The 22,384-nt window shown below is 45.6% G+C and overlaps 1 pseudogene; it reads left to right on the forward strand.

Moving 5' to 3' along the window:
- The first annotated feature begins 20,020 nt into the window (after nucleotides 1-20,020).
- Nucleotides 20,021-21,192, forward strand: LOC123101868 (transcription factor bHLH13-like; annotated as a pseudogene).
- Nucleotides 21,193-22,384: the final 1,192 nt, after the last annotated feature.

Below are 22,384 nucleotides of genomic sequence, written 5' to 3' on the forward strand. Positions count from 1 at the left end.
TGACGACGAGTCCGGCACATAGTGTTGTCTTCGGCATTGCAAGGCGGGTTCCTCCTCAGGATATACCACAGAAGAGTTCAAATAAAGGATAGTGTCCGACCCTGCAAAATAAGTTCCACATACCACCATAGAGAGAATAATATTTCCACAAATATAATTTGCTGACACGTTTAGGCAACATGACATCATGCCATGGCTCGGCGATTATTCGAACCGTTTTTCTTTAACTAGCCCCGCACATAACACGAGGCAGTTTCTTAACACGTCTTGTCATAGAAGAGATCGTGTTCCCCTTATTACGGGATTCTCATCAATATGGACATGGGTAACCCAACCGTGTCTAGGACTCCTAGATTTTAGGCAAGTCCCAAACGGCCACGGGGAGGACGCTTGATATTCACCCTCTTTATAAAGGGACAAGGCTTTTACTTTTTTCTCCCGTGCTCAATCGAATCCTTCCCCCGCCTCGAGTTCTAACACCCAAAGCCTAGGTCAGGTACTTCGGATCTTCGATCACGTCCGGATCCAGCCTCTAGGGCCGGTGGATGACCTCCTCCATCACGGAAGAGGATATCAAGAAATTGAGGGAGGCAAGGTACCTGACCGCCGAAGTCTCACATCGGCTGCCCGCCCAAGGGCAGGTCGTCCCTACTCCTGAACCCAACGAAGACGTCGTGTTCATCTCCCACTTCCTCCGAGGACTAGGCCTCACTCTGGATCCCTTCGTAAGGGGTTTGATGTTCTATTATGGGCTTGATTTCCACGATCTAGCCCCAGATTCCTTTCTCCACATATCGGCTTCTATTGTCGTATGTGAGGCCTTCCTCCGCATTACCCCTCACTTCGGCCTGTGGCTCAAGACCTTTGATGTGAAGCCGAAGACGATCGAAGGGCAGCATGCAGCATGCGGAGGCGCATTAATAAGCAAGATTGTAAGAGCTCCGTGGCCAAAAGGGGCCCTTCCAGAGGTGTCCGGATTATGGCAATGTGAGTGGTTCTACATCACCGCTCCCAGAAGTGCCAAGTGGGCAGCTTCCCCCGCCTTTCGCTCGGGCCCTCCACCACAACTGATGTCATGGATCAGCAGGGGCTCAGATGGGGTCCAACCAAGGATGTGCCCATATTGCAAGGTCGCATCCGAGATCTCTTCGAAGGAGATTTTGGTTTGGTTATGGTAGTGCAAGTCATGCTGGTTCGTCGAGTCCAGCCATGCAAACGTCGGGCCCTCCGCTTGTGGGAATTCAACCCAGAAGGACCGCGCGCTACTCAGAATTTCCTCGGCCTGACGCACAAGGAGATGTATAAATCATTCTTCAGACCTCAAATGGAGTATCCGGATACTACCGAGGACGTGGGCCTGAGCAGCAACCGCACCGCCGACCAAGTAAGTAATCCTCTAGCCGAACAGACCGTCTTTCACTTATCATCACATCATTCTGAGAAATCGCCCTTCGACCAGGATTGGCTAACAAAGGCAAAGATGATTCGGTGTTCGGCCCCCCTTCCTGAGGGTTTGGACAATCCAGTACTGGAAAAGATGCTCGAGCTAGCACCTTGCCTGGAGCCCTCAAAGGAAGATAAAGGGGGGAATAATGAGGGCGAAAGCGGGCCCACATCGCTACCAATTCCAACCGAGGGAATGAGCGCCTCGTGAAGGAGGATAACCAAGGGGAAGATTCCGACCTTCTCTCGCTCCGGGGAAGGAAGAGGACTGCCTCTGAGGATCCGGAAACCAAGGCTTCCAAACGGAAGAAGAAGTCTCCAACAGAGGGTCCTGCCTTGGGGGGTGCTCTTGCCGCACAAAGTCCGCGCGGGGATCAGCCCTCTAACGAGCCGTAAGTGATCAAAAACTTAATAGTAAAGATATTCTACCTAATTTCCGAGGAAGATAACCGAAGCGTTTATCTTGCAGTTCGGATCTTAGCCCTTCTCAACTAAGCTCGTCTTCAGGGGACCTTCTTCCGCAGATGATGGAGAGCGAAACGCCTCCCCCGGACTCCCCCACTCAAGAAGCGGGCGACCTTGAAGTGTCGTCGCGGAGGGCCTCTCCGGATCCGGTGAGTGAAGGGGAACGTAGCAATAATTCAAAATTTTCCTACGTGTCACCAAGATCAATCTATGGAGTCATCTAGCAACAAGGGAGGAGTGGATCTACATACCCTTGTAGATCGTGCGCGGAAGCGTTCAAGAGAACGGGGTTGATGGAGTCGTACTCGTCATGATCCAAATCACCGATGATCCTAGCGCCGAACGGACGACACCTCCGCGTTCAACACACGTACGGAGCAGCGACGTCTCCTCCTTTTTGATCCAGCAAGGGGGAAGGAGAGGTTGATGGAGATCCAGCAGCACGACGACGTGGTGGTGGAAGTAGCAGGATTCCAATAGGGCTTCGCCAAGCGCTGCGGGAGGAGGGAGATGTGTCATGGGAGGGAGAGGGAGGCGCCAGGGCTTAGGTGAGGCTGCCCTCCCTTCCCCCACAATATATAGGGCCAAGAGAGAGGGGGGGGGGGCGTAGCCTTGGCCCTTCCTCCAAGGAAGGGTGCGGCCAGGGAGGAGTCCATCCTCCCCAAGGCACCTAGGAGGTGCCTTCCCCCTTTAGGACTCTTCCTTTCCCTTATCTCTTGGCGCATGGGCCTCTTGGGGCTGGTGCCCTTGGCCCATATAGGCCAAGGCGCACACCCCTACAGCCCATGTGCCCCCCCGGGGCAGGTGGACCCCCGGACCCCTTTCGGCACTCCCGATACAATACCGATAATGCGCGAAACTTTTCCGGCGACCAAAACAAGACTTCCCATATATAAATCTTTACCTCCGGACCATTCCGGAACTCCTCGTGACGTCCGGGATCTCATCCGGGACTCCGAACAACTTTCGGGTTACCACATACTAATATCTCTATAACCCTAGCATCACAGAACCTTAAGTGTGTAGACCCTACGGGTTCGGGAGACACGTAGACATGACCGAGACGACTCTCCGGCCAATAAACAACAGTGGGATCTGGATACCCATGTTGGCTCCCACATGCTCCTCGATGATCTCATCGGATGAACCACGATGTCGAGGATTCAATCAATCCCGCATACAATTCCCTTTGTCTATCGGTATGTTACTTGCCCGAGATTCGATCGTCAGTATCCCGATACCTTGTTCAATCTCGTTACCGGCAAGTCTCTTTACTCGTTCCGTAACACATCATCCCGTGATCAACTCCTTGATCACATTGTGCACATTATGATGATGTCCTACCGAGTGGGCCCAGAGATACCTCTCCGTTTACACGGAGTGACAAATCCCAGTCTCGATTCGTGCCAACCCAACAGACACTTTCGGAGATACCCGTAGTGCACCTTTATAGTCACCCAGTTACGTTGTGACGTTTGGCACACCCAAAGCACTCCTACGGTATCCGGGAGTTGCACAATCTCATGGTCTAAGGAAATGATACTTGACATTAGAAAAGCTTTAGCATACGAACTACATGATCTTTGTGCTAGGCTTAGGATTGGGTCTTGTCCATCACATCATTCTTATAATGATGTGATCCTGTTATCAATGACATTCAATGTCCATGGTCAGGAAACCGTAACCATCTATTGATCAACGGGCTAGTCAACTAGAGGCTTACTAGGGACATGGTGTTGTCTATGTATCCACACATGTATCTGAGTTTCCTATCAATACAATTCTAGCATGGACAATAAACGATTATCATGAACAAGGAAATATAATAATAACCAATTTATTATTGCCTCTAGGGCATATTTCCAACAGTGAGGCCAGAAGATAATCCTATAGTCGCCCGAAGTCCCCAGCATCCGGCTCTTGAAGAGGGCAAACAAGAGAGTCCGGCGCCGTCTGGTATGCGGCCAGACGCACTGAGGGATCTGTTGAAGCGAGCGACCATCTCGGAAGAACACCATATGTTAATGAGTACGATGATGGAAAGGATTTCGTCCGCCGAAAGCGAGTTGCATGACGCCTTTATGTGTCTACTAATGGGCTTTGAGGTACGTAAAATGATATACCTTTGTAATAGTACCACACATTTTTATGTGTGCCCTGTGTAGATAGTAGCCCCTGAGACTCTAGTTGTCACCGAGAATGGCGGCAAGAAGAGGATCATAGTCCCGGGTAATAACCATAACGCTTTAATGTGCAGGTAGTGGAAGCTCCGCTGGCTAGCCGGACTCATGAGTTTGCTGAACTAAAGTGGCAACTGGATGCGGCGGATGCCGACATCGAGCTTGTTAACAAGAGGCTTGATGAGGCACAGGGTAAGTGATATTTTCTGGTGAATGTCACATAGTAAGAGCAGCGTGATGCCAGTATCTTTAATATTTTGTGACCGCAGATGGAGCTGCCACCGTGGAAACCCTTCGGGCGGAACTTGCCCGAGCCAAAGAACAAACAAGGAGTAGTAATGCGGTTGCTTTGAAGGCGGCCGAAGAGTTGAAAGCCGAGAAGGCCGCGCATTGCGAGAGCAAAGAGAAAATGGCCAAGATGGCTGCAAAGTTAAAAGACACTGCCGACCGTTGCCAGTTCCTTGAAGAAGAAAACCGAGCGAAGGCGACGGACCTCGAAAAGTCCACGATGGCGACCAAAGACACCCGCTCTGCCATGAGAGCGAAGAAGGAGGAGCTGCGTGAAGCCAGTGATATTGTGGCTGGGAAGCCCTTTTTGCTGCAGAGGAAGTTCGTAGATCTGCGGTATGGCCCTCTGGATCGGTTGTGGAGTTCGACAGACGCATATCTAGATTTGACGGCGAGTGCTGTCGATGCGGCCGAATACTTCCGAGATCGAACAGATCGTGAAGTGGACAAGCTATTCTGGTCGCAGTTTAACGTTCCAGAGCGTCCGCTTCCACTAACTGATCAGCTTGCCGAATGGGCCAAACTCAATAGATTGTCCGGCCTCGCCATGAGGTCCGTCGTAGATCATCTGTCGCCAGAAAAGCCGAAGCCGAACAGCTATTTCAGCTTAGTGCAGCAGTTCCTTGGTGCGGTGCCATGCATCAATGCGATGAAGAGGTCGGCGTGCATAGAAGGCTCGCGAATGGCCCTTGCCCGTATCAAAGCATACTGGGCGGAGATGGATGCTACCACTGTTGCGGCGCAGGGTTCGACCATAGGCCGAGTTGCTGCCGAGCACTATTTTGAAGAAGTTCTTGAGGGTGCTCGTTTGATAGAGGCCCAGTGCTCGAAGAATATTATGTTTGAGTGACATGTATTCCCATTGTAAAAACAATGTTTTATTAAATTTATCAAGGTTGTGTTTATACTTTTGCCCTAAAGTATTGTGATGCCTCCTGTGCGGCCGTTTATGTATACATGTATATAACCCGAAAGATTGCGGTCGTCGGCTTCAGCCCCCACGCATATAATGCAGGGGTGTTTGCAGAAGACGCGTATTCACACTTAATCCAACGTCTTGGTCCTAATAAGGAGGTGATAGCGCAGCGAACTAGGCAACCGTACTATAATGCTTTAACACTTTGACTTAGCCATAGGAGATTGACAGTGGGGCTACTATATAGCCCCTGGTGGCTCCGCACTCACCCGAATTCGGGGTGCGTACATGCCCGGCCGGGAAATGGCCCTTCGTTAAGGCGGAGGAATTCTAAGATTCCGATAGGTCATCGAGTGGTTGACCAGTCTCGCGCTATATCATGACAGTCAGTTTTCGGCTTTCTCTACTGAGGTGCTCATCCGGATGAACCAGGACACAATCGCAGTAGTTCTCCTGGTGCCGCCTTAGCCGATAGAGCGGAACGTAAGGCAGCAAAACACAGGAGCCGGGCAAACCCAACATTTGACCAAAGACATGATTCGGAGCTGATGCATATAAGGCCAAACTCGCGACGCCGAACACTCCCTAAGGTATTCGGTCTTTGTGGTGTAAACCGGGCCTAAACAGTGCCCTTTGTAAGAAGCCCCTGTTGTCCAGGTACGTGCATTGTTCTGACGTGGCCACATGCCAAGACGTCAGCATCCTTCTCAATTGTACTGAGAATCCGAGGGATGTGTATCAACAAGAGACAGCAAAAAAGGTTGACGCAGGGTCTTAATCTAAAAAGAATCCTTGGAACGGGTCCCTGTTGCACGTCTGCGCCTATGTCTCCGTTGTGCTGTGTCCTGGACGGGTGTAGCACGATGGTCATCTGTAAAAGAGAGGAACTTAGGTGAAAAGTTGTCGTGCAAAAAGGTAGGTTTAAAGAAACCATGTAGAGTTCAAGATAAGTAAAAATTGCCACTTTTTTGCGCGCGTTGATCCCCTTGTATTTGTAGTAGGGGTGTGGCCATCAAACCTATATGAATTACATATAGCTGCGCCGGACTCGTCTAGCCGTGTCCGTGGTCTTGACAACCTATCGAATGCTTTAGTTGGTGAGGCCATTTTAGTGTGCGGCTGCCAAGGCAGCCACACTCTCTTCGGCGCGCAGGGATCGCTCAATACTTCAATTTACTGTAATGATGCCACGTGGACCGGGCATCATGAGCGTGAAGGAAGCGTAATGTGGTATTGCATTAAAGCGAGCGAAAGCTTCACGTCCAAGTAGTGCTTGATAGCCACTTTGGAACGGAGCAATGTGGAAGGTTAAATTTTCGCTACGGAAGTTATCAGGGAAGCCGAATATAACCTCTAGTAGCAGGGAGCCCGTGCAATGAGCCCTTGGGCCTGGCGTTACTCCTCTAAAGGTAGTATTGCTGTGGCAAATTTTTGTTGGGTCTATCCCCATTTTGCGGATTGTGTCCTGATATATTAGGTTTAAGCTGCTGCCGCCGTCCATCAGGACACGTGTGAAGTGGTATCCGTCAATTATTGCGTCTAATACCAAGGCAGCCCATCCTGCGCTCCGGATACTTGCTGAGTAATCCTGATGGTCGAAGGTGATCGGTTGAGACGGCCAGTGCCAGAACTCCGCGGTGATAGGCCCTTGGGCATGTTTATCTGGGAGTGCCGCTTTGTTTCTCCCGGTGATCACATGTAACACGTTTACTGTTTCGACTTCTGGTGAAAATTTCTTCTGTTCCCTAGTGTTTTGCTTGCGAGGCTCATCCTCGTCTTCGCTTGGTGTATCCTGCCGCTTATGTTCGGTGTTGAGTTTGTCGGACTGCTTGAAGACCCAACATTCTCTGTGGGTATGATTTGCAGGTTTATCGGGGGTGCTATGGATCTGACATATTTGGTCCAGAATTTTGTTTAAGCTGGATAGTTCATCTCTGGCGCCTTTAGAAGGCGGCTTTTGCTGACCTGGCCGAGAGCTTCTGAATCCGGCGTTTACCGCCATGCTCTTCGGGTTGTCTTCTTTATTCCGGCGCTAATTATTTTTGCTGCGTCCTGATTTCCTGTTTCCGTCTCTAACTTCGGATGTACTTGGGTCGCTGGTGCTGCATCGGGCTAGCCAGCTGTCCTCGCCCGCACAAAAGTGGGTCATGAGGCTTGTTAATGCCGCCATTGTTCTCGACTTTTCTTGGCCGAGGTGTCGGGCAAGCCATTCGTCTCGGACGCTGTGCTTAAAGGCTGCCAAGGCTTCGGCGTCCGGAAAGTCGACTATTTGGTTCTTTTTGGTAAGAAACCTGTTCCAAAGCTTTCGGGCTGACTCTCCGGGCTGTTCAGTTATATGACTCAAATCGTCCGCATCCGGAGGTCGGACATAAGTCCCTTGAAAATTTGCCCGAAAAGCGTCTTCGAGCTCTTCCCAGCTTCCAATGGAGCTTCTGGGGAGGCTTTTAAGCCAGTGCTGAGCTTGCCCTTTGAGCTTGAGGGGTAAGTACTTGATGGCGTGGAGATCATCTCCTTGAGCCATATGGATATGGAGGATATAGTCCTCAATCGAGACCCCAGGGTCTGTTGTTCCGTCGTATGCCTCTATGTTTACGGGTTTGAATCCCTCTGGAAATTCATGGTCCAGCACCTTGTCGGTGAAACATAGGGGGTGTGCAGCACCCCTGTATCTGGGTGTACCGTGGTGTTCGGAAGTTTGTTGTGTTGCATCGTATGCTAGAGCGCGCGTGCGTGGTCCATAAATGGATCTGTTTCGCCGTCCTTTTGATGCGAGCCCTCGCGTGGATCGTGTATTGGCTTGTGTGCGACGTTGTTTGCCGCTCTATTTTGGCCGTGAGGTCGTCTATCCGGCTGGATGGCCGTTTTAATTTTTGGTTGCGGGGGATCTAAGGCCTCCTCATCGAATTCAGGTAGCAACTTCCGCTTCGGGTAGCTCTTGGTGTGGTGATTACCGCCGTACTTCGCTGCTGTGTTGAGTACTTTACTCCATCTGATTCTGAGTGTGTATTGCGCAGCCTTGAGCCTTTGCTTCTGCTTTTTTAGACTCCTCGCGGTGGCAACAAGCCTTTGATGGTCATTCTATTGCTCCGGGTGTCTGTCCGGTGTGATGTCGTCCGGATTATTATCTTTGACGGAGTCGGGTTGTTTCGTTAGATTCTCCGTGTTGCCGTGGTCCGGTGATTGTCCACCCTGCTCTACCGCTGGGTCTATATGATCGTTGTTTCTGCCGAGGCGGGATTTGGGGCGGCGCTTACGCCACTGCTTTGACTTCTTCTCGAGGGGACAACCCTTCGTTGCGTCCTTCCGTTCCTCGTCGTCATTTTCTTTTGGTCTGTCCACCATGTATATGTCATGTGATGAAGTGGGCGTCTGGTGCCCTGTGGGCAGTGGTTCCTTTTTGTCTCCTCCATCGTCGTCCATACCGTCGATGTCTTCGGAGTCGAAGTCGAGCATGTTGGTTAAATCATCGATAGTGGCTACTAAGTGGGTGGTGGGTGGGCGGCGATTTTGTTCGTCATCCGCATCCCAATCCTGCTGGTCATAGTTCGGCCAGGACTCTCCTGACAAGGAGAGAGACCTTAATGAGTTCAGTATGTTGCCGAAGGGCGAGTGCTGAAAGATATCCACGGAGGTAAACTCCATGACGGCGCCCAGTCGGATTCGATAGGCACGGGCGCAGGCGATTCGGAGTCCGTGGCCGGAGAAGGACCCGACAGTTTGACAACACGGCTCTCGTGCAGAGTAAGGTCGATGTTCGGCTCGATCGCCGCTGAGGATAAGGCCTCCGTGGCGGGGTCCATCCACCCGTCCATGGATGGCGCAACTGGCTTTGAATTGAGGGCCGAAGCGGTTGCCGGTGCGATCTCCTGAACACTGTCCGATGGTAGAGCTAAATCGTACTCATCGTGACCGTGTGACGCACAAGGAACGGGCTCGAATCCGTCGAAGATCAAGTCTCCGTGGATCTCGGCCGTGTAGTTTAAGCTTCCAAACCTGACCTGGTGGCCAGGGGCGTAACTTTTGATCTGCTCCAGATGGCCAAGCGAGTTGGCCCATAGTGCGAAGCCGCTGAACACAAAGATCTATCCAGGAAGAAAAGTCTCACCCTGGACTGCATCGCTATCGATGATCGTAGGAGCCATCAAGCCTAACGGCGACGACACGGAGGAACTCTCAATGAAAGCACCAATGTCGGTGTCAAAACCTGCGGATCTCGCGTAGGGGGTCCCGAAGTGTGCATCTAAGGCGGATGGTAACAGGAGGCAGGGGACACGATGTTTTACCCAGGTTCGGGCCCTCTTGATGGAGGTAAAACCTTACGTCCTGCTTGATTTATTCTTGATGATATGGGTATTACAAGAGTTGATCTACCACGAGATCGGAGAGGCTAAACCCTAGAAGCTAGCCTATGGTATGATTGTTGTTGTCCTACGGACTAAAACCCTCTGGTTTATATAGACACCGGGGGGGCTAAGGTTACACAAGGTCGGTTACAAAGGAGGAGATATACATATCTGTATTGCCTAGCTTGCCTTCCACGCCAAGCAGAGTCCCATCTGAACACGGGGCGAAGTCTTCAATCTTGTATCTTCATAGTCCAACAGTCCGGCCAAAGGATATAGTCTGGCTGTCCGGAGACCCCCTAATCCAGGACTCCCTCACCAATCATAAGTGCATATGATCTAAGAAGAGAAAGTATGTTAGATTATGCCTCTCCCTCATATGAAATTGCAATGACGACCACCGTTCTTGTTAACAATTGCCTAAGACAATTCCACACACCGATCCATCATTATTCCTCACTCGCTGTTTATAATATTTAGTAATATATTCTAACTTTATGATAACAGCCCCTACTTTTATATTTTATCTCTCCGATACCATGCAAAGTTACCCTCTTCATACCCACAACGTACTTTTATTTATCGTTTCTAGTTGGAAGCAAGCGTTCGGTGTACATAGAGTCGTATTAGTGGCAGATAGGGCTTAAGAGAATATTGATCTTACCTTTAGTTCCTTGTGGGTTCGACACTCCATACATATATCTTCCACCATTGGGAATTGCTACGATTCCCTGCACTTGGGATTATCAATCTCATCCAACCCATCACCGTCCAGCAAGCCTACGATGGGATTACTCACGCACGGCGGTGAGCATCATGAAATTGGTGGAGGAGGAGGGTTGATGATGACGATGGCGACGGATTCCCCTCTCCGGAGCCCCGAACGGACTCCAGATCAGCCCTCCCGATGAAGATTAGGGCTTTGCGGTTGTTCCGTATCGTAAAACGCGATGAATCCTTCTCTCTGATTTATTTCTTCCCGAACGTGAACATATAGAGTTGGAGTTGACGTCGGTGGAGCCTCGGGGGGCCCACGAGGCAGGGGGTGCGCCCCAGGGTGCGCCTCGCACCCTCGTGGATAGGGTGTGGGCCCCCTTATGCTGATTCTTTCGCCAGTATTTTTTCTAAATTCCAAAATGTGTCTCCGTGAATTTTCAAGTCATTCCGAGAACTTTTATTTCTGCACAAAAATAACACCATGGCAATTCTGTTGAAAACAGCGTCAGTCCGGGTTAGTGCCATTCAAATCATGCAAGTTAGAGTCCAAAACAAGGTCAAAAGTGTTTGGAAAAGTAGATACGTTGGAGACGTATCACAGGTCTATCGTAGATGATATGCACAAGTAGAACACAAAGAGTTGTGGGCGGTGATAGTCATACTACTTACCACCAACGTCTTATTTTGATTCGGCGGTATTGTGGGATGAAGCAGCCTGGACCAACCTTACATGTCCACGCACATGAGACCGGTTCCACCGACTGACATGCATCTAGTTTTGCATAAAGGTGGTTGGTCGGTGTCTGTTTCTCCTACTTTAGTTGAATCAAATTTTACTACGGCCGGTCCTTGAAGAAGGTTAAAACAACAAACTTGACGAATCACCTTTGTCGTTTTTGCCGTAGGTTAGAATGGTCTTGCTAGAAACCCATAGCAGCCACGTAAAACTTGCAACAACAAACTAGAGGATGCCTAAATTGTTTTTGCAGGGTATGTTCTGATCTGATATGGTCAAGACATGATGCGATATACGTTATTGTATGAGATGATCCTGTTTTGTAAGATATCAGGCAACCAGCAGGAGCCTTATGGTTGTCTCTTTATTGTATGAAATGCAATCGCCATGTAATTGCTTTACTTTATCGCTATGCGTTAGCAATAGTTGTAGAAGCAATAGTTGGCGAGACGACCACGACGCTACGAGGGTGATCATGACGATGCTTTGGAGATGGAGATCAAAAGCACAAGATGATGATGGCCATATCATGTCAAATATTTTGATTGCATTGATACTTATCTTTTATGTATCTTATTTTGCTTAGGACACCGGTAGCATTATAACCTGATCCCTTCACTTAATTTCAAGATAAAAGTGTTCTCTCTGAGTATGCACAGTTGCTATAATTCATTGTTTCAAGACACCACATGATGATCGGGTGTGATAGAATCTACGTTCACATACAACGGGTGTAAGACGGTTTTGCACATGCAGAGAATACTTGGGTTAAACTTGACAAGCCTCGCATGTACAGACATGGTCTCCGAACACTAGAGACCGAAAGGTCAAACATGAGTCATATAGTATATATGATCAACATACACTAGTAGAATAAGGGCCTTTAGTCCTGGTTCATAAGGGCCTTTAGTCCCGGTTCCTGAACCGGGACTAAAGGGTCGTTACTAAAGCCTCCACCCTTTAGTACCGGTTCTTACACCAACCGGGACTAAAGGCCCTCCACGTGGCCACTGCCTGGAGGTCCACCTTTAGTCCCGGTTGGTGTAACCAACCGGGACTAAAGGAAATTTTATGAATTTGTTTTTTAAAATTTTCTGAAAAAAATTGAATTTTTTCCCGATTTTCAAATTTCTGAATTATTTTAACCTCTAATCTCTAATCACCCTCATCACTGCTCAATTTATCCTCTAATCTCTAATCACCCCTCATCATTCCAAATCATCTAACTTCCCGGACGGTCACCCATCCTCTCACTACTCCAGCCTTAGCACGCTTAACTTCTGGGTTCTATTCCCACTCATTTCCAAGTCTGCACTTGTTGTTTTCCTGACAATAGTAAGATGTCAATCGTATTAACCCTCAGGAGTTTAGCTTGAGCATGAAGTCACACGTTTCACTATTTGAGTTTCAAACTATTATTCTAAAAAACAATAATTATTTAGTAACACTAATATTTCTTGAATAAGTAGTTTGACCATAGTTTGACCATAGTTTGACCAGATTTGACCAAAATTCAAAAAAATTGAAATAATTATTTAGTAACACTAATATTCTTGAATAATTATTTAGTAACACTAATATTTCTTGAATAAGTAGTTTGACCACAATTTGACCAGATTTGACCAAAATTCAAAAAAATGAAATAATTATTTAGAAACACTAATATTCTTGAATAATTATTTAGTAACACTAATATTTCTTGAATAAGTAGTTTGACCATAGTTTGACCCTTGTTTGACTAGATTTGACCAAAATTCAAAAAAATTGAAATAATTATTTAGTAACACTAATATTCTTGAATAATTATTTAGTAACACTAATACTTTTTGAATAAGTACTTTGACCATAGTTTGACCAGATTTAACCAAAATTCAAAAAAACTGAAATTTGAGCATATCTTTTTTCCCTTTTGGAATTTGAGGATTCTAAAAATTTGCAAACAAGCCATAGGCGATCAAAATTGGATGCGGATTTTTGTGCTAAACATTTTGATATATTATACGATTTTTTCTGACATCGTATGCAAAAGTTATAGCCGTTTTACATTTTCCCTACACTTTTGCAAAACTTGTCCAAATTTAAGTTTTTAAATGTTCCTAACTAGTAGATGTAGTAACATACCTACATCTCGAAGGATTTTAATTTTTGAAGTTTTTATCATTTTCTTTTGCTTTTTACAAAACTGAAAAGGCGATCCACAGGGGGGTTAGAGTTTGAAAATGGGACCTTTAGTACCGGTTTGAGACATGAACCAGGAATAAAGGGCATTGCACCCTTTAGTCTCGGTTTGTGTCTCAAACCGGGACTAAAGGGCTCAGGTGAACCGGGACTAATGCCTTAGCTGCACGAACCGGTACCAATGCTTACATTAGTCCCGGTTCATGACTGAACCGGGACTAATGTGAATATTGCCCGTGACCAAAGCCCTGTTTTCTACTAGTGATAGAGATGTTCACCATTGATGACTACGCCATCTCACGTGATGATCGGGCATGGGTTAGTTGATTTGGATCATGTAACACTTAGACAACTTGAGGGATGTTGATTTAAGTGGGAGTTCATTAGTAATTTGATTAATTAAACTTAATTAATCATGAACTTAGTCCTGATAGTATTTGCATATCTATGTTGTAGATCAATAGCTCGCGATGTACCTCCCCTATTTTTTGATATGTTCCTAGAGAAAACTAAGTTGAAAGATGATAGTAGCAATGATGCGGACTGGGTCAGTGATTTGAGGGTTATCCTCATTGCTGCACAGAAGAATTATGTCCTTGATGCACCGCTAGGTGACAGGCCTATTGCAGGAGCAGATGTAGACATTATGAACGTTTTGCAAGCTCGATATGATGACTACTTGATAGTTTAGTGCGCCATGCTTTACGGTTTAGAACCAGGACTTCAAAAACATTTTGAATGCCACGAAGCATATGAGATGTTCCAAGAGCTAAAAATTGGTATTTCAGATTCATGCCCGTGTTAAGAGGTATGAGACCTCTGACAAGTATTTTTCCTACAAGATGGAGGAGAATAGCTCAGCCAGTGAGCATGTACTCAAAATGTCTGGGTACTACAATCGCTTGAATCAAGTGGGAGTTAATCTTTCATATAAGATAGTGACTGACAAAGTTCTCTAGTCACTATCACCAAGCTACTAGAATTTTGTGATGAACTATAATATGCAAGGGATGACGAAGATGATTGTTGAGCTCTTCGTGATGCTGAAATCGGCGAAGATAGATATCAGGAAAGAGCATCAGGTGTTGATGGTTAACAAGACCACTAGTTTCAAGAAAAGGACAAGGGAAATAAAGGGAACTTCAATAAGAATGGAAAGCATGTTGCCGCTCCCGTGAAGAAGCCCAAAACTGGACCCAAGCCTGAAACTGAGTGCTTCTACTGCGAAGGAAATAGTCACTGGAAGTGGAACTGCCCCACATACTTGGCGGATAAGAAAGATGGCAAAGTGAACAAAGGTATATTTGATATACATGTTATTGATGTGTATTTTACAAGTCTTCGTACTAACCCCTAGGTATTTGATACTGGTTCAGTTGCTAAGATTAGTAACTCGAAACATGAGTAGCAGAGACTAGTTAAAAGCGAGGTGACGATGTATGTTAGGAATGATTCCAAGGTTGATATGATCACCATCACACAGTCCCTCTACCTTCAGGATTAGTGTTAAAACAAATAAATGTTATTTGGTGTTTGTGTTGAGCATGAATATGATTAGATCATGTTTATTGCAATAAATTTATTCATTTATGTCAGAGAATAATTGTTGTTCTGTATACATGAATAAAACCTTCTATTGTCATATACCCAATATGAATGGTTTATTGAATCTCGATTGTAGTGATACACATATTCATAATATTGATGTCAAAAGATGGAAAGTTAATAATGATAGTGCAACATAGTTGTGGCACTACCGTTTAGGTCATATTGGTGTAAAGCGTGTGAAGAAACTCCATGCAGATGGACTTTTGAAATCACTTGATTATGAATCATTTGATACTTGCAAACCATATCTCATGGGCAAGATGACTAAAACTCTGTTCTTCAGAACAATGGAGTGAGCTAAGGACTTACTAGAAATAATACATGCCACTGTATGCGGTCCGATGAGTGTTCAAGCACACAACGGGTATCGTTATTTTCTAACCTTCACAGATGATTTGAGTAGGTATGGGTATATCTACTTGATGAAACACAAGTATGAAACATTTGAATAGTTCAAAGAATTTCAGAGTGAAGTGGAGAATCATCTTAACAAGAAAATGAAGTTTCTACGATCTAATCGCGGAGGCGAATATTTGAGTTACGAGTTTGGCCTTCATTTAAAACAATGTGGAATTGTCTCACAACTCACGCCTCTTGGAACACCACAGCGTAATGGTGTGTCCGAACATCGTAACCGTGCTTTATTGGATATGGTGCATTCTATGATGTCTCTTATTGATTTACCACTATCATTCTGGGGTTATGCATTAGAAACAGCCACATTTACGTTAAAAAGGGCACCATATAAATCCGTTGAGACGACACCGTATGAACTATGGTTTGGTAAGAAACCTAAGCTGTCGTTTCTTAAAGTTTGGGGTTGCGACACTTATGTCGAAAGGCTTCAGCCTCATAAGCTCGAACCCAAATAGGAGAAGTGCGTCTTCATAGGATACCAAAAAGAAACTATTGGGTATACCTTGTACCACAGATCCGAAGGCAAGATCTTTGTTGCTAACAATGGGTCTTTTATATATAGAGAAGGATTTTCTCTCAAAAGAAGTGAGTGGGAGGAAAGTAGAACTTGATGAGGTAGTTGTACCTTCTCTCGAATTGGAAAGTAGTACATCAGAGAAAACAGTTATCGTGATGCCTACACCAACTAGACAGGAAGCTAATGATGATAATCATGAAACTTCAGATCAAGTTACTACTGGACCTCCTAGGTCGAACAAAGCACGTTCCACACCAGAGTGGTACGGTAATCCTGTCCTAGAAGTCATGTTACTAGACCATGGCAAACCTACGAACTACGAAGAAGCTATGATGAGCCCAGATTCCGATAGATGGCTTGAGGCCGTGAAATCTAAGATAGGATCCATGTATGAGAACAAAGTGTGGACTTTGGTGGACTTGCCCGGTGATCGGCAAGCCATTGAGAATAAATGGGTCTTCAAGAAGAAGACAGACGTTGATGGTAAAGTCACCATCTACAAAGCTCGACTTGTCGCGAAAGGTTTTTGACAAGTTCAAGGAGTTGACTACGATGAGACTTTGTCGCCTATAGTGATGCTTAAGTCAAGTCTGAATCATGTTAGCAATGGCTGTATTTTATAATTATGAAATCTGGCAAATGGATGTCAAAAACTGCATTCCTTAATGGATATTAAAGAAGAGTTGTATATGATGCAACCAGAAGTTTTTGTCGATCCTAAAGGTGCTAACAAAGTGTGCAAGCTCCAGCGATCCATCTATGGACTGTTGCAAGCATCCAGGAGTTGGAATATACACTTTGATGAGGTGATCAAAGCATATGATTTTATACAGACTTATGGTGAAGCCTGTATTTCCAAGAAAGTGAGTGGGAGCTCTGTAGCATTTCTGATATTATATGTGGATGCCATATTGCTAATTGGAAATGATATAGAATTTCTGGATAGCATAAAAGGATACTTGAATAAGACTTTTTCAATGAAAGACCTCGGTGAAGCAGCTTACATATTAGGCATCAAGATCTATAGAGATAGATCAAGACGCTTGATAAGATTTTTCAATGAATACATACCTTGACAAGATTTTGAAGGAGTTCAAAATGGATCAGTCAAAGAAGGAGTTCTTGCCTGTATCGTAAGGTGTGGAGTTGAGTAAGACTCAAGGCCCGACCACGGCATAAGATAGAATGAAAGTCATTCCCTATGCCTCAGCCATAGGTTCTATAAAGTATGCCATGCTGTGTACCAGATCTATTGAGTACCTTGCCATGATTTTGGCAAAGGGGTACAATAGTTATCCAGGAGTAGATCACTAGACAACGATCAAAATTACTCTTAAAGTACTAAGGAAATATTTCTCGGTTATGGAGATGAAAAAGAGTTCGTTGTAAAAGGTTACGTCGATGCAAGCTTTGACACTGATTCAGATGACTATGAGTCTCAATTTGTATACATATTAAAAGTGGGGGCAATTAGCTAAAGTAGCTCCATGCAGAGCATTGTAGACATAGAAATTTGCAAAATACATACGGATCTGAATATGACAGCCCCGTTGACTAAACTTCTCTCACAAGCAAAACATGATCACAACTTAGTACTCTTTGGGTGTTAATCACATGGTGATGTGAACTAGATTATTGACTCTAGTAAACTCTCTGGGTGTTGGTCACATGGCGATGTGAACTATGGGTGTTAATCACATGGCGATGTAAACTAGATCATTGACTCTAGTGCAACTGGGAGATTGATGAAAATATGCCCTAGAGGCAATAATAAAATGGTTATTATTATATTTCCTAAATCATGATAAAGGTCTATTACATGCTAGAATTGTATCGATCGAAAACCTTAATACATGTGTGAATACGTAAACAAACACTGTGTCCCTAGTGAGCCTCTACTAGACTAACTTGTTGATCAAAGATGGTTAAGGTTTCCTAACCATAGACATGTGTTGTCATTGATAATGGGATCACATTATTAGAAGAATGATGTGATGGACAAGACCCATCCGTTAGATTAGCATAATGATCGTTCAATTTTATTGCTATTGCTTTCTTCATGTCAAATACATATTCCTTCGACTATGAGATTATGCAACTTCCGGATACCGGAGGAATGCCTTGTGTGCTATCAAACGTCGCAATGTAACTGGGTGATTATAAAGATGCTATTTGCTTTAGCTATACATTTCACAAACAAAATATTCATATGCGATCTGAATATAATGCAGTGTGCCAACAAGATGGATCTGCCAGACGTAGGTGTTCAGTTAGTAGCACACGTTGGCACACACATACTCCTCAAAGTTTACCAACTTTTTCTAATTAAGCTGAAAATGTACTTAATCATGGCATTTGCATGTGGATGCATTTTGGGTAACTAACTCAAGTGGTCCAATGGAGTAATATGTTGATGCTGGCAATCCACTAGTCTACTAGACATGTTAAGAAGGACATGGAAAATAATGGAGTAGTACATTGTACAGAGTTTTGGTTGTATTTTGGCTAACTAACCCAACTGGCCCATTAGAGTAATTTGTTGGCGTTGACAATCCGCCGGTGTACTAGACAAGTTGAGAAGGCCATGGAAAATGATGGTTTAGTACAGGATGCAGAGTTTTAGGTTGTATTGTTGATCAAGTTGGCTGTGTTAATTAGTGCATAAATATAGTCAAGCAATTTAGTGATTAAGTGATTACTGAGTAGGCCATGTGGTTTTGAGAGATAAGCAATTTGGAATTAAAAGAAGCAACACAATCTAGACAAATATTTGCATCGCAATCTTATACGCAGCAAGGTTGCTCCTGGCAACAATGTTGGTCAGCCCAAAGATGCCATAAAATATTCCAAGTTGCGCGTGCACCTATACAATAATGCGACAACATGATCTAGTAGTTTAACGCCTTAACATCGTTGATGGGATCAAAGTAAATTAACAAATATAAGTCAGCTATCCTCTTCTCGTGCCCTCCTCGGGTTTGTACTTTCCAGCTAGTTGATTCTGAACAATTTTCTTTCATATGCACTTCTATTTGAAGCCACTCTCCTAGGGTGTTTTTTTTTCTGAAAAGGAGGTTGAAACCCCGGGTCTATACACATCCTGATGCACGCAACTATTCCTATTAATTATTAGGGTCTGTCTAGAACTCAGTCGAGTGACGTCAGCGTAGTTGTGGTGCTGCAAGCGGCATGGCTGGATGTTGCAAATGGCAATGAAAATGTTGCAACGATACTGCAAGCAACGACAACATATGTAACAACCGTTCTGGTAAAAATGCTACAACCGTCAAAGAAGAAGGTTGCAACCGGTGAGATGATGTGCTGCAATCGATGAGGAACGCCATGCTACAACCAGTAAGATGGATGTTGCAACCGGCAGGAAAAAATGTTGCATACGATGGAACAGAATGCTGCAAGGTCGACTGAGACTTCGTTAAATCTCAGTCGACTGAGACTTCGTTAAATCTCAGTCGACTGATTTTTAGCAAGCCCGTAACTATTAAGCAGAGTATAGACTAAAGGTAACCATGGCCGAATTATTACAAGATATGAAATTAACACATACGACTAAGTCAAAATCTTCCCATTAATGCCTTTAAGAAGGGATCGGCCAATGAATACCAGCACATCGGCAAATAGAGACAACATCTTCAACAAGGTAATGTCGCAAATCATCGTTGTTGCGCCTTACAAGTAGAAGTCTTTTTTTTCCGGGGCTTTAGGGTTTAGGGTTTAGGAGAAGAGTTTTCATCACAAACATAATATTAGTTTCATATTCCGACGTGTATTATCGAGGTATCTCTTTGCAAACTACCAGTTTCAGATTACAACTCTCTCTAGTGGATTGATTGAAAAAGCATGAGATCTTTTGAGATGCGAGCGTTGACGTCAACTCAAAGGTAAGCCAAGCACCGGAGAGAAAAAAGGCGTTGAGAATGGAAAACAGGAACATGCGGGTCACTGCCGAATCAAATGTGCAACAGAATTGCATCTTCTGACCAACAACGGCCGGAAGTTCACAGCAATATATAAGCAGGACAGCAAGGAAGCCAAGAAAGAAGAGAACACCAGAAACCCAAGGGAGAGAGGTTTCAGGTACATATATGCCTTGGCCAGAAATTCTACTTTCTCCGGTGTTCATTACCGATCTGCATGCGCTTCTACAAGTGATCAAAGGTCAAAGCTCTTGCTGCGTAGGCACTGATATATATGATGGAGCAACCAAAGCAGTGGCTCACAGAGACGGTAAGCACATCAATCTGCTCCTACTAATTACGTGTACATATAAACTAAAGTTGTACTAAACCAGCGACAAGTAATATTGATCGCAGGGAGTAACTTTTATTGCAATGGCCAATGTCAGGAACAGTATGAGGAGGAGCTAGCTTACATGTACCAGCAAGAGGAGCCGCTACCTGACCATCAAGGCCAGTACTACACGTCGTTCTATCCATGTCGCAGCTCCAATTCCCCGAGCTTTGGGGGTGAGAGCTTGAACGAGCTGGGGCAGCCATATCCGGCTCTGTCACCATCAGCCAACTTCCTCTCCTTCGCCGCTGCCGAGGCTAGCACCCACAACTTCTCTGGAGGATCCTACGGTGGACTCCAAGTTCAGGGTACGAGGCAGCAGCTGCAGGCGCCTGCAAGGCAGGGCAGGGCGACGGCGAGCGCGCATGAGCACGTCATTGCAGAGCGCAAGCGGCGGGAGAAGCTGCAGCGGCAGTTCGTGTCCCTGGCCACCATTGTCCCAGCTGGCGTCAGGAAGGTACCCCCTTTGTTTCTTTTTAGTTCGTTTCTGAGGTCAAACTTCATAAAGCTTGGTCATGTTTATAGAAAAAATATATCTTCATCATGTTTATAGATGCATAATTAATTAATTTTCATATTACACAACTTTAATATATTTGATGTTGATATGTTTAAATATAAATTCGATCAAAGTTATATGAAGCTTGATGTCAAACTTATATGCGGAGTAAAAAGAAACGGTGGAAGTATGTGACAAGACAACTTTGGCAATGGCATCTGTGTGAGCATACCTGCAGCTTAATTAGCCATTTCTTTTAGGCGGACAAGATCTCTTTGCTTGGGAGCGCCATCGACTACGTGAAGCAGCTGGAGGAAAAGGTGAAGGCCCTGGGAGAGCAAGGCCTGCTAAAGTCGCCAGAGTGCACCTTGTTCGAGAGCAAGTGCAGCATATCCGCCGCCGACAAGGACGACTCAGCAGGCCCCAGCGGGAGCGGCTCCAGCTCCGGGGACTCGAGCCCGGTGGATGTCGAGGCCAGCACCAGGGCCTCTCCATCATAACCACCAACGTCCTACCGTTCACAGACTCCTGCCTCAACATCACCATCACCGCAAAGGCAAGTCCTCTCTGCCAGTAATACATTGTGCAAATCCGGTTATAACTTGCAAGAAAATAAACTGCGGTGGCTAGTCTACTACTAATGAAATATCAAAAGATTGGCATGTTCACTTCTGTGCAGATCGAAGCGGGGTTTTCGTCTGCAGTTGAGCTGGTGAAGAACCTGAAAATGGCTCTCAGAAGCTTCAGCTGGAACTCGGTAGAATTAACGGAAGCGATTTGTACAAATGATTAGACCTTCCCCCTTTTACTTTCTGAGTGTGGCCGTGGTATCCATTTCTATGAGTGTTGTCTGTTGTGTGAACTCTGTAACGATTTCAGTTTACCTTTCCTGAGCAACCCGCTGAAGTGCTACTTTTTTCAATATAGAGAAGTTACATTTTTTGTGAGTAACCAGATTTCCTCTGATTCCTTGTTCCAATGTATTCGGTCGACAAGAATGTTCTACATACAAAAACCGTGTATGAATCACTGCAGGGGAGATGCTGAGTGTGTGCGGCTTTGCCGAGTGCATTCCTTCAGGACTCACCGAATGACCACCTAATTAAACCAAGTGCATGTAAAAAAAATACTCAACATTCAGAATGAAAAACTCGGCAAAGCCACGTTTGACCGACTGTTTTAAGGATGGCAATCGATAAATCATGTGACACGTGTCCGCCGTCTGCGTGGTTGACAGGAGGGTAGTGGTGCAGTCACCTTTGCTGAGTAGCCGAGAAAGAGCACTCGGTAAATCTTTTTTTCTTTCTGTCCTTTATTTGCTTTCTTCTCTTCTCTTATCTTCTTTTCTTTATTTCTTTATTACCGAAAAAGGCTTACGCCCCGCTTTATAAATAAAGCAACCGCCACAGAGCATACATACCACATAGGTCCACACCAACACACACGAGTCTCAGGAAAAGTACAAAGGTTCTGCTGAGGGCACAGCTCAACAAGCCCAAAAAAGAAGAGAACAACAACAACACAGCGCACCCAACACAAGGTGGCTAATCGGGCTCCGGCGGTGGCGGCGGCGTCGGCGGAGAGAGGCGGACGGCCATCGATCGGAAGTCGGCGATGAAGGCGGAGATGGCGTCACGGTCCGTGGGGCGACTAAGCGGCCGCCAAAGCTGCAAGAAACCCGAGAATTTGTAGAGGGCGTCAGTAGGGCGACGAAGGGGAGCGCGCTGGATCACAAGTTTATTGCGAACGGTCCACAACGTCCAAGCAAG

This window comes from Triticum aestivum, chromosome 5A (assembly GCF_018294505.1).
Source record: "Triticum aestivum cultivar Chinese Spring chromosome 5A, IWGSC CS RefSeq v2.1, whole genome shotgun sequence".
Taxonomy (NCBI): domain Eukaryota; kingdom Viridiplantae; phylum Streptophyta; class Magnoliopsida; order Poales; family Poaceae; genus Triticum; species Triticum aestivum.